The sequence below is a fragment of the Camelus bactrianus genome, chromosome 18, assembly GCF_048773025.1.
Source record: "Camelus bactrianus isolate YW-2024 breed Bactrian camel chromosome 18, ASM4877302v1, whole genome shotgun sequence".
Classification (NCBI taxonomy): Eukaryota; Metazoa; Chordata; class Mammalia; order Artiodactyla; family Camelidae; genus Camelus; species Camelus bactrianus.
In genome coordinates this window covers 18,321,721-18,332,285 of record NC_133556.1, presented here as the reverse complement: position 1 = coordinate 18,332,285, position 10,565 = coordinate 18,321,721, and positions in this window count along the sequence as shown.

The window sequence follows — 10,565 nt, the reverse complement described above, 5'->3', positions numbered from 1 at the left end:
GCCCATTTCTCTGCCAGTACACGTGTGCACACCCGACAGCTCCAGCCATCTCCTTCCTGCTGCCGGTACCCTACCTCGGGACTTGTGCACCTGCAATGCCAAATGTTGTCCTCTCTCCTGCCCTACTCCTCCTCCCAGGTACAAGCGTCACCACCTCTGTGAAGTCCTCCCATACCTTCCCTTACCCCAGGAAGTTGGAATTTCCTCTGTTATAGAATTTGCATTCCCGAATATAATTTTTATCCACCTGTCAGTCTCTCTCATTAAACAGCGAATGCTTTGAGGGCAGGAGTTGTGCCTTATCTCTTTGTCCCCAGACTGGGGCAGGGGTGAGTACAGAGATGGAGTTCAGTAAAAGTTTATGGAGCTAATAAAAACAATAACCATCGTAATAATGGCTCATATTTGTTGAGCACTTACTGTGGGCCCGGGAGTCTGCCGAGAACTTCACACGCATGTTTGCGGATTTCTCACAGCGCAGGCGTTCTTGCAAAGAAGGAAACTGAAGCACAGAGAGTTCTCCTCGTGGCCTCACTGCTAGTAACCGGTGGACCCAGGCCTGCCCCCAGAGCTGGTGTGTTTAACCACCGTGTGGACTGCCTTTCAGATGGAAGCTTTTCCCCAGAGGCCAAGTCCATCTGTCCCTGGGCAAGTCCCCTCTGGTCCTCTCTGGCTTCAGGTCCAGCCTGCTCAGCCGAAGGGCATTCTTGTGCTTGGACAGAGGTGGGGGCAGGGGAGAAATGCTTCATTCCAGGCCCCTTGGGAAGCAACCACGTGGCCAGGTGTTACTGACTCCAAGAGACCACGGCTCCGTGTGTAGGGCGTGGAGATGTTTGTCCTTGATGCGCCCTTGTTCTCAAACTGAGCTACTGAACTCACTGCCTTGCTGACTTCCCTTCTGGGCCCCTGAGTCCCAGACCCAAGTGTCCCACAGCCCAGAGGACATCTCCCTAATGACAGAGATGCCTCAAACTCAACATGTCTCCCCTGAGCCTGCACCCCAACAGGTGAGATCGGATAAAGACTCCAACCTCTCCTGCGGTTGAAGACTCAGGAGAAAGGTCTGGGCCAGAGGGAGATATGTGGGATTCAAGGGTGTGGGTGAGGTCACCACGGAAGAAAAGCAAGTCAAAGAGGAGGAGACGTCGAGGACGGAGGCCGTGGGACCTCTACGTTTAAGATGCAGCTGGAGCATAAGACAGAGCCCAGACAAAAGATGAGGCTGCAGGAGGCTTCCCTCCCAGGTCTCCCAGTCTCCCAGCTCTCCTCCCTCCCATCTTGACTCCAAGATATGCCAGGAGGATGTCCCCACAGGGCAAGCCATCACAGACGTCACACTTAGATGTCCCTGATGGCTTCCCATCACCTCAGCTACATTCTCAGGTCACAGGGTTTACCGCACGGTGGTGACTTTAGGTGACCCACAAACTTAACTGCTATGCCAAACTCTGCACTCATGCTTGGAGACAAGGTACAGGTGGGTGTCACCACCTCAGTGAAGTCTGCCTTGATTCCTTCCCTTGCCCCAGCAAGCTGGAGCATTATGTACCATTGACTGACAGAAGAAAACCATCTCATTCTTCAATGTGCAAAGACATCAAGTCCCAGTTTGGGGCTTGTGGGCTTCTCTCTCATGCTCTCTGACACATGCTAAGCTCTCTTTTCTAACAGAGAGCTTCCCCAGGGGCTGCAACTTTCTGGCTATCAGAGCTGAAGTTGACTGCATCATTGTGTTTTTCCTGTCTGTGTTGTCCCAGTTACCTTCTGCTTCTAAGAAGCAATACTGGTGCTTCCTTTAGTTTCTACTGGTTTGACAAGTGTTTATTCACTTAACAGCTGTTTACTGAGCACTGCATTCGTTTCCTATGGACGCTGTACCAAATTACCACAAACTAAATGGCTTAAAACCACAGAAATTTGTTCTCTTACAGTTCTGGAGGTCAGAACTATGAAAAGAGTCATGGGGCTAAATGCAAGGTGTTGGCTGGGCTATGCTTGCTCTGGAGGCTTTAGGGGAGAATCCATTTCTTTGCCTTTCCTGGCTTCTAAAACTGCATTCCTTGGCACCTGCCTTCTTGGTCCATCTTTAAAGCCAGCAGAGTAGCATCTTGCTTCAGTTGTTATATTATCTTCTTCTGCTGCGGCTGCAGCCAAATCTCCTTCTGCCTCTTTTTTATAAGGACACTTGTGATTACAATTAGGGCCACCCAGATAACCCAGGGTAGACTTTCCATCTCTAGATTCCCAACTTTATCATATTTGCAAAGACTCTTCATGCGCCATAGAAGCTAACATTCACAAATTCCAGGGATTTTGGTGTGGATATCTTGGGGGTCCGTCATCCAGCTTCCCACAAGTGCCTAGCAGCACGTGCCAGGCAAGCAGACAAATCTCGCTGCCCAGGTGGAAATCATACCCTGCTAGAGGGAGAGGCAGACACAGAAACTATCAGTGTGAGAAATGAGTAAGCTGGACAGCATGTCAGAAGACGAGAAGTACTGTGGAAAGAAGAAAGTGTAGAGTAAGATAGAGAAGGTCCGGGAGTTCTAGGGCAGACGGAGGGACCAGTCTAAGGGTTATATGGTCAGAGGACACCTTCATGCAAGGGCATTATCTGATCAGCTTGAGGGAGTCAGTCATGCAGACATATCTGGGAGAAGAATGTTCCAGACAGAAGGAAAAGTCAGAGGTAACGAAACAGTCTTCTTTTAAAATAAATTTATTTGCAATGGAATAGTATTCAGCCATAAAAAGGAGTGAAGCACTGATACAATTACAACACGAATGAAACCCAAAACCGCCCTGCTAAGTGAAAGCAGCCAGCCACCAGGGCCATGTGTTGTGTACTTCCATTTATGTGAAACACTCAGAATAAGTAAATCTGTAGACATAAAGTAGATCAGTCTTTGCCGGGGCAGGGAGGGGAAAGTGGTGAGCGATGATGGGGGTCTCCTTTGGAGGTGATGAAATGCTTTGGAACTAGACAGAGGTGAATACACTGAGTACCACTGAAGTGTCCCCTTTAAAATGGTGAATTTTATGTTATGTGAATTTTACCTCAATACAAAATTTTTTTAAAAAATATATTTGAATTAATATTAAGTGAGTTGACAAAGAAAAATGGTAAGAGAAACTATAAGGAAAAACAAAATGCTCTGACCATAGAAGTCAGGCTAGCAGAAACTTCTCTGGGGTGGGGTGGACGGAAGTGGAGGGGCTCAGAAGTCCACGGCCCATGGAGAACTGGCTGGCAGTGACCTATTTCTCATCTTCATGGTGGGTACAAACATGGTTTGCATTCCTGTTTTTTAAACCACACACATGTTCTATGCACACCTCTCTAGTATTTGATTTTGCACAATTTAAAAAGTCTCAGAAAATAAGGAAAATGATGAAGTGGTAACTTAGGTATTGAATGGAGGTTAGTAGCGTCCTAAAAGCAATGTGATGTTCCTGGAAATGTCCCCCAGGGGCAAATATCTCTCTGGCTCTGTCCCCTCCCTCCTCCACTGAGGCAACCCCAGAGATGGCTGGTGAGGTATCCCCTGGGATGGGTGTCCTGGGAAGACCCCTGGCACGCCCAGCTCTGGCCCACCCAGCCACTGCCACCTCCCAGCAAGCTGAGGAAATCTTCCAGCCCCTTCTTTCCAGAGGCAGGACCAGCGCAGGGTGGAGAAAGGCCTGCACGAGCAGGATTCCTGAGACATGTGCTTTAATGGCAGGCCACGGACTGAAGAAGCCTCATTGTACCCAGCTGGAGCTGGAAGGTGCAGGAGAGGAGGTGGAACAAGACTGATGGTTAACATGCTCCTCCCCTCCCCAAGGAACACTCCCGGAGGAATCTTCCCAGCTGGGTCTGCTCACATCTCTGGCCAGACCTGTAGGTCTATGCTGGACAAATCTTGTTGTTTGACAGCTCTGTTTGTTGACTACATGTACTTAGAAACCTGATAGTTGCCTTTTGTTCTTTTTTTTTAATAACATTATTAAAAACACAAATTCGTATTTGTATTTATATAAAAGAAATAAATATTGGGTGAGGAATCTTTTCTGCAAGTGTCAAAAACCTACCTCACATCGGATTAAGAAGAAAATAAAAAGTTTTGGCACACATAACCGGAAATGTGTCTTCAGCTTCAGGTACGGTTGGATCCAGAAACTCAGGCGATAAGATCAAAACTCTGACTTCCCACGCCTCCTCTGTGCTTTCCTTTATGTTAGCTCCATTCGCAGACACATTCCTGCTACAGGGTGTCAAAGATGGATGGTGGAAGGCCCATCTCTCACACTCCCAAAAGGAAGAGAGCTTTTCTCTTACAATTCTTCCAAGAACAAATTATCTAATGGTCTTGCATTGGACATACTTGAGTCCAGTGTCTTTTCTTGGACTAATCACTGTGGCCAAAGAGATGAAACACTGGGACTGTTCAGACCTGGATTGTGTACTTAGTTCTGCAGTAAGGGGAGCAGCCTCCCCGCAGAAAAATTACAGTGAAAGAGGGCGGGGTAAGGAGTGATCTCCCCAAGAGCCACCAGGGTGCTGCCATCACAAGAAGAAAGAATGTATAGTGGATCAGCACGAGCAACCCGCTACACATTGTAGAAAACTGGAAAGTTTCAGAAAAGCACAGAGGAAAACAGAAACTGGCCATTATTCCGCCAGGACAGGCTTCCTTGACAGATCCTCTGGGCTATCTTTTCCTACGCGAGGGAATTCAGTCAAGCTCACAGGATGCCCCAACCCAGCAACATGACAGTGATACAAGTAAGAACATATGAAAGAGATGAAAAGCAAAGGGAGCTTTGGTGAGACAGTGAGGCTGGGTACGCATGGTTCTCTGCCAGTCTCCTCCAGCCAGTCCCCTCCAGCCAGTCCATCCCCAGGTCCCCAGCAACCTCAGAAGAAATTTCTGCCTTTTTCAATAACTCCCTTCACCCATCCATCCACCATCAATTCATTCATTCATTTAACCATCTACTCACACATCCATCCATCCATCCTATCACCATCTATCCACCAATCATCTTTCAAGCTCGGAAGTCAAGACTGGATGCCTGAGAAATCACCACACTGGACCACTGAGGCACCTCCAATTTGATGTAGGTCTGGGGGACAGGACAGACAAGTGCCAGCCCCACCTTCATATCCTTGACTGACAGTTTATGGAAATGGACAGACTTACCCAACACAACGGGAGCCAAGGGGTCTCCTCATCACTTCTTCCCCATCTGGGGCAGAGATGTCGGGAACGAGAGGACGATTGGGGAGGTCACTAGCTGGTTCTCCAGGTGGAAAGTGGGATTTGGATTTCTGGACCAAGGTTTGAGATCTTAGAATAATGTTCCAGGCCCTCATGAGTGGTGGGTGCAGCTCATGGAAAAGGGGAGACTATGGTTGCCCTGAGCCAGCCAGCTGGCTTCAGAGTTTTTACAATGAGTCCCAGAAAAAAAGGAAAAAGTATAGGATCAGGGCTTGGCGTGGGGTCTGAGTCAAGGATCAACCCATGGCTGGAGGAGGGGTTCACCCACAGTCAAGGTCAGGAGCCAACCTGTGATCAGGATCAGATTAGGGCCAGGCCCAGTGCACGACCAGATCCCTGGTCCTGCTGACCTCACGTTGCTCTCAGGCTTTTGATGGCAGCTACTTCCTTGCCTGCAGGCATCTCTCATTCATTCTCCTGGGTCCTCTCCACCACTTCCATGCCACTCTTTCCAGCCTTCTTCCTGTGAAGCTCTTGCCACCCCCTTCATCCTTATCCACACCACCCAGTATCATCCAGAGCCCTTGTTCACGTCCCCTGGAAGACTTCAGCCCCTGATGCCTTGTGTTCTTCTTGAATTTATGCTTTTCCAGCCATGGCAGATACCCCAGCTCCCACTGGCTTTGGCAAAGGAGGGGGTGGGGAATATTTTGACTCATTTAAATGAGACGTGTAAATGCATCTAGTGTTGGGCACGAATGGACCCATCTGTTCAGTCAGTCACTGGGGCTTCATCCATCCCTCTTCCCCATTTCCCTGATCAAGTTGCCTTTATTCTCAAGACCATTTCTCTCCATAGAGTGGCAAGGTGGCCTCTGAAACCCACCCCCACCACCCAAGCTTATATTGCTTTGACAGTCCATTCACATTGGAGAAAATGAGATCTTTTCCCCCAGCATACCTAAATCAAACTCGCTAAGGGACTCTGATTGGTCCTACTTGGGTCACATGTCCAGCTCTGAACCAATCACTGTGGCTGCAGGATGGTGCATTCCAAGTGGCCACAGCTGTGTCACATACCCATCCGTGCACGATAAGAGTGAGTTCCATCCAAATCACATGGATCCCCAAAGAATGGTGGCTGAGCAAGCAAGCGTAGATCCTCACCTTGAGCAAACTGCATTTGAACTGCGAATGACCCACTCAACCAGGAGACCTTCCTCCACTCCAATGTCTTCATCTCCATCCCTCTGCACCCACTCCCAAGGCTACAGTCTGCATACAAACATACTTCCAATCCCTCCACATTTCTTACTCTGTACTCCTCCTATCCCGGCTTCTTGATCCAGTGCAGTTCTCCAGACTCATTCAGCCTTCCCTAGACTACCAACTCTTCAGCCCTCTTCCATATCTTCCTTCCGTCCTAGACCCCATGTTCAAACATTGCAACCACCCTCTCAGTACCACCACCTTCATCATCCACACATACAGTGGCCAGTCCAAATGGGAGTTTCCTTCTTCTCTGGACTCACCAGTGGGGACAGCCACGTTTTTGTGTCGATTGTATACATTTATGGTAATAGTGGCTATTTAGCATAATGCTTCTCAAATTTCGATGGGCATATTATTCACTTGGAGACCAAATTTTAAATGCTGATGCTGATTTCTTAACTCTGGAGTGAGGTGTGCAGTTCTAACCAGCTCCCAGTTCTCAGGTGAGGCTGCTGTCTTCCGAGCACGCTTTGAGCAGCCAGAGCTTAACAATCTTCCCAGTGTTCCTCCTACTTCCCCCCAGGGAAGAACCACCTGGGGGCACTTGTTAAATATAAAAAATTTTGAGTCTTTTGGGTTTGGGTTGGAGGCACAGGGACTCTGTGATGCGAACGCATTCCAAGTGACTCTTATCTCCCGGGACGCTTGGGAAATACTGCTGTCTCATGGTCATTTGGTTGTATGACGCATTTTGGCTTCCAGGCACAGGGACTCTGTGATGCGAACGCATTCCAAGTGACTCTTATCTCCCGGGACGCTTGGGAAATACTGCTGTCTCATGGTCATTTGGTTGTATGATGCATTTTGGCTTCCAGACCTCTGCGGCTTCCATCCACAAGCTCGACACTTTTCCCCTCTGCCTCCCTTCCAGCAGGTGAGCCGGCCCCTACCTCCCAGAGAAACCCACCTCCCCAGGTGGATTGGGATCAACCCTCTTGCCAATCAACTTCAGTTATATTCCCTTTTGGCTTTGTTCTTTCCCCTCCAGTCTTGGAGAAAGAGGCCCCTCCCCAACCTGAGCCTGTCCCATCTGCCTTCCTCAGCCCCCTTGTTCAATTTCAACTCTCCTCCATGCGTGTCTTCAACCTCTGCCAGTCTCCTGGGCCCTCCTCAGCCTGTGAAAACTCTCCCATCCTAAGATCCCACTCTGCTAATACCCTATCTTCCTCCTCCCTTCACCACCAAACTTTGTTTTTCAGTCAAGTCTATCTTTATAGTCCACAATGCTGTCATTTTTTTTTATAGAAGTATAGTCGGTTTACAATGTTGTGTCAATTTCTGGTGTACAGCACAGTGCGTCAGTCATATAGGAACATCCATATATTTGTTTTCATATTCTCTTTCACCATAAGTTACTACAAGATATTGAATATAGTTCCCTGTGCTATATGGTATAAACTTATTGTTTATCTATTTTATATATAGTAGTTAGGATCTGGAAATCTCGAACTCCCAGTTTATCCAACAATGCTATCATTTAAAAAGACAATATTTTACAAAACAGAAACAGACTCATAGACACAGAATACAAACTTGTGGTTGCCAGAGGGGAGGAGGGTGGGATGGGACAGACTGGGAATTCGGAATTTGTAGATACTGACAGGTGTATATAGAATAGATAAACAAGATTATACTGTATAGCACAGGGAAATATATACAAGAACTCGTGGTAGCTCACGGTGAAAAAGAATGTGACAATGAATGTATGTGTGTTCATGTATAACTGAAAAATTGTGCTCTACACTGGACATTGACACAGCATTGTAAACTGACTATAACAATAAACTAAAATTTTAAAAATTAAAATAAAAAATGGTATTTTTTAAGTCAGTTAACATTTAAAAATTTTTTTAAAAACCTTTTTATTTTGAAATTATTTTAGATTTATGAGTGAGCCATGAAATCAGTTTAGATTTCCAAGTGAGCCACAAAAATAGTAGAGTTCCCATATACCCTTTATCCGGCTTCCCCTAATGTTAACGTCTTAGAGAACTTGGCACATTGGTCAAAACTAGGACATTGATGTTGGTACAACACTATGAACTAAACTAAACTAAACACGTTATTTGATTTCACTAGTTTTTCTGCTAATGTCCAGGAAATATATATTTTTAATTATACAAGGCCTACATTCATCATTCTTTTAAAAACTAAGAAGTACAAATATAAAAAGAGAAAAAAATTATGGTCACCAAAACCACCATCCAGACACCACTACAGCTAACATTTTGTTGTCCCTCTTGCAGTGCTTTACCAATATAAATCAATTTTTATTTACAAAAATATGCTCACCCTGCCCTGCAATCTGCTTTTCCCACTAAACGCTATATTGTAAACAGCCTTCCATATTTAGTAATTATCACTCCAGATCATAATTTTTATTTTGTTAAAATTTTTATTTTGAGTTTTTGGTAAGCCATTGATTCACATGATTCTAAATTCAAAAGGTAGAAAAGTGTATTTAACAAACATACATAAACAACAAGTTTATAACTGCATAATGCAGGGTACTACATTCAATATCTTGTAGTAACCTATAATGAAAAAGAACATGAAAATGAATATATGTATTTATATGTATGACTGAACTATTATGCTGTACACCAGAAATTGACACAGCATTGTAAACTGACTACACTTCAATTAAACAAAATATATATATATATCTAAATCTCCCTGTCATCCCCATTTCCTGCTCACTCAATCCCTTCCCCTCCCAAATTATTATGTAGATCAAGAAGTATTAAAGGCTGAAAGCAAATTCTGAGATGACTTAACCATTATTTTACTCAACTAGTCCCCTATTACTGGATTCTTGGGTTGTTTCCATTGATTTACATTATAAATGATACTTTGAATTAACAACTTTATGCCTCCTCCTTTGCCCAGCTGTCCAATTATTTCCTTAGGATAAATTGGTAGTGAAGTGGCCAGGTCAAAGAGTTGAAACTTGTTGGGGGCAAGGGTCTTTTGATTTCAAATTGCTTTCTACAAAGGTTATACACCACTTCCTACACCCAGGCCCCCCATACTGTACCAATCAGGTGGGCCTCAGGGATGTTATTTCAATCTGCATTTCTTGTGTAACCGGAGAGGTTGGGTCTTGTTTATTTGGTACCTCTGTGCAGGTGAATTTCTTGGAAGATGACCACCTCCACTTTTTTCACTCCCCATTTGACTCCTTATAATCTGGGATCCAGCCTCATCCCTCCTCCACCAAAATGCTCCAGCAGAGCCTAGCACATAAGCAGTCAATCAAGTGACCCCTTCCCCTCCGTATTTAATTTCCCTCTGTCACTGAACATTACAGACGAGGCCATCCTTCAAAAAAAAAGAAAAAAGAAAAAGTGTGGTTGTTAGACTGAGTCTGTTTTTTTGTTTTTAATCCAGCAAAAATAAAATAAAATAAAAAATGAAAATTCTAGCTTTGTTTTATAGAATTCTCAATTTTACGTATCTAATCTGAATTTTGACCAACATATACAGTCACATAACCACTGCCGTGATTATAACATAGAATATTTCCATCACTCCAAAAAGTTCCCTTCTGCTTCTCTGTAGTCAATCCCTTCCCAGCCCCAGTCCCTGGCAACCACTAATCTGCTTTTCATTACTATAGTTTTGCCTTTTCTTGAATTTTATATCAGTGGGATCAAATAGCACTCGGGATTTTGTTTCTTTTCACTTAGCATAATGCCTTTAAGATTCATCAGTGCAGCTGCAAGTGTAAGTTGTTCGTTCCTTTTTACTCCATTGTACGGCGATACCACAGTTTGTTTATTCCCAAATTGATGGACTTGAGGAATGTTTCCAGTTTGAGGCTATTTGAAATAAAGCTATTAAGAACATTCCAGTATAACTTTTTCTATGAACACAAATTTTCACATTTCTTTGGTAAATTCCTTAGAGTGGCATTCTGAGTCACTGTGCAAGTGTATATTTTACTTTATAAGAAACTGCCTCTGTTTTGCAAAGTGGCTGCACCGTTTTACATTCCCATCAGCAGTGTATGAAAATTTCAGTTGCTACACATCTTCACCAACTCATAAGGCGATTCACAGCCCCACGGTGATTGGTTCAGAGCTGGACATG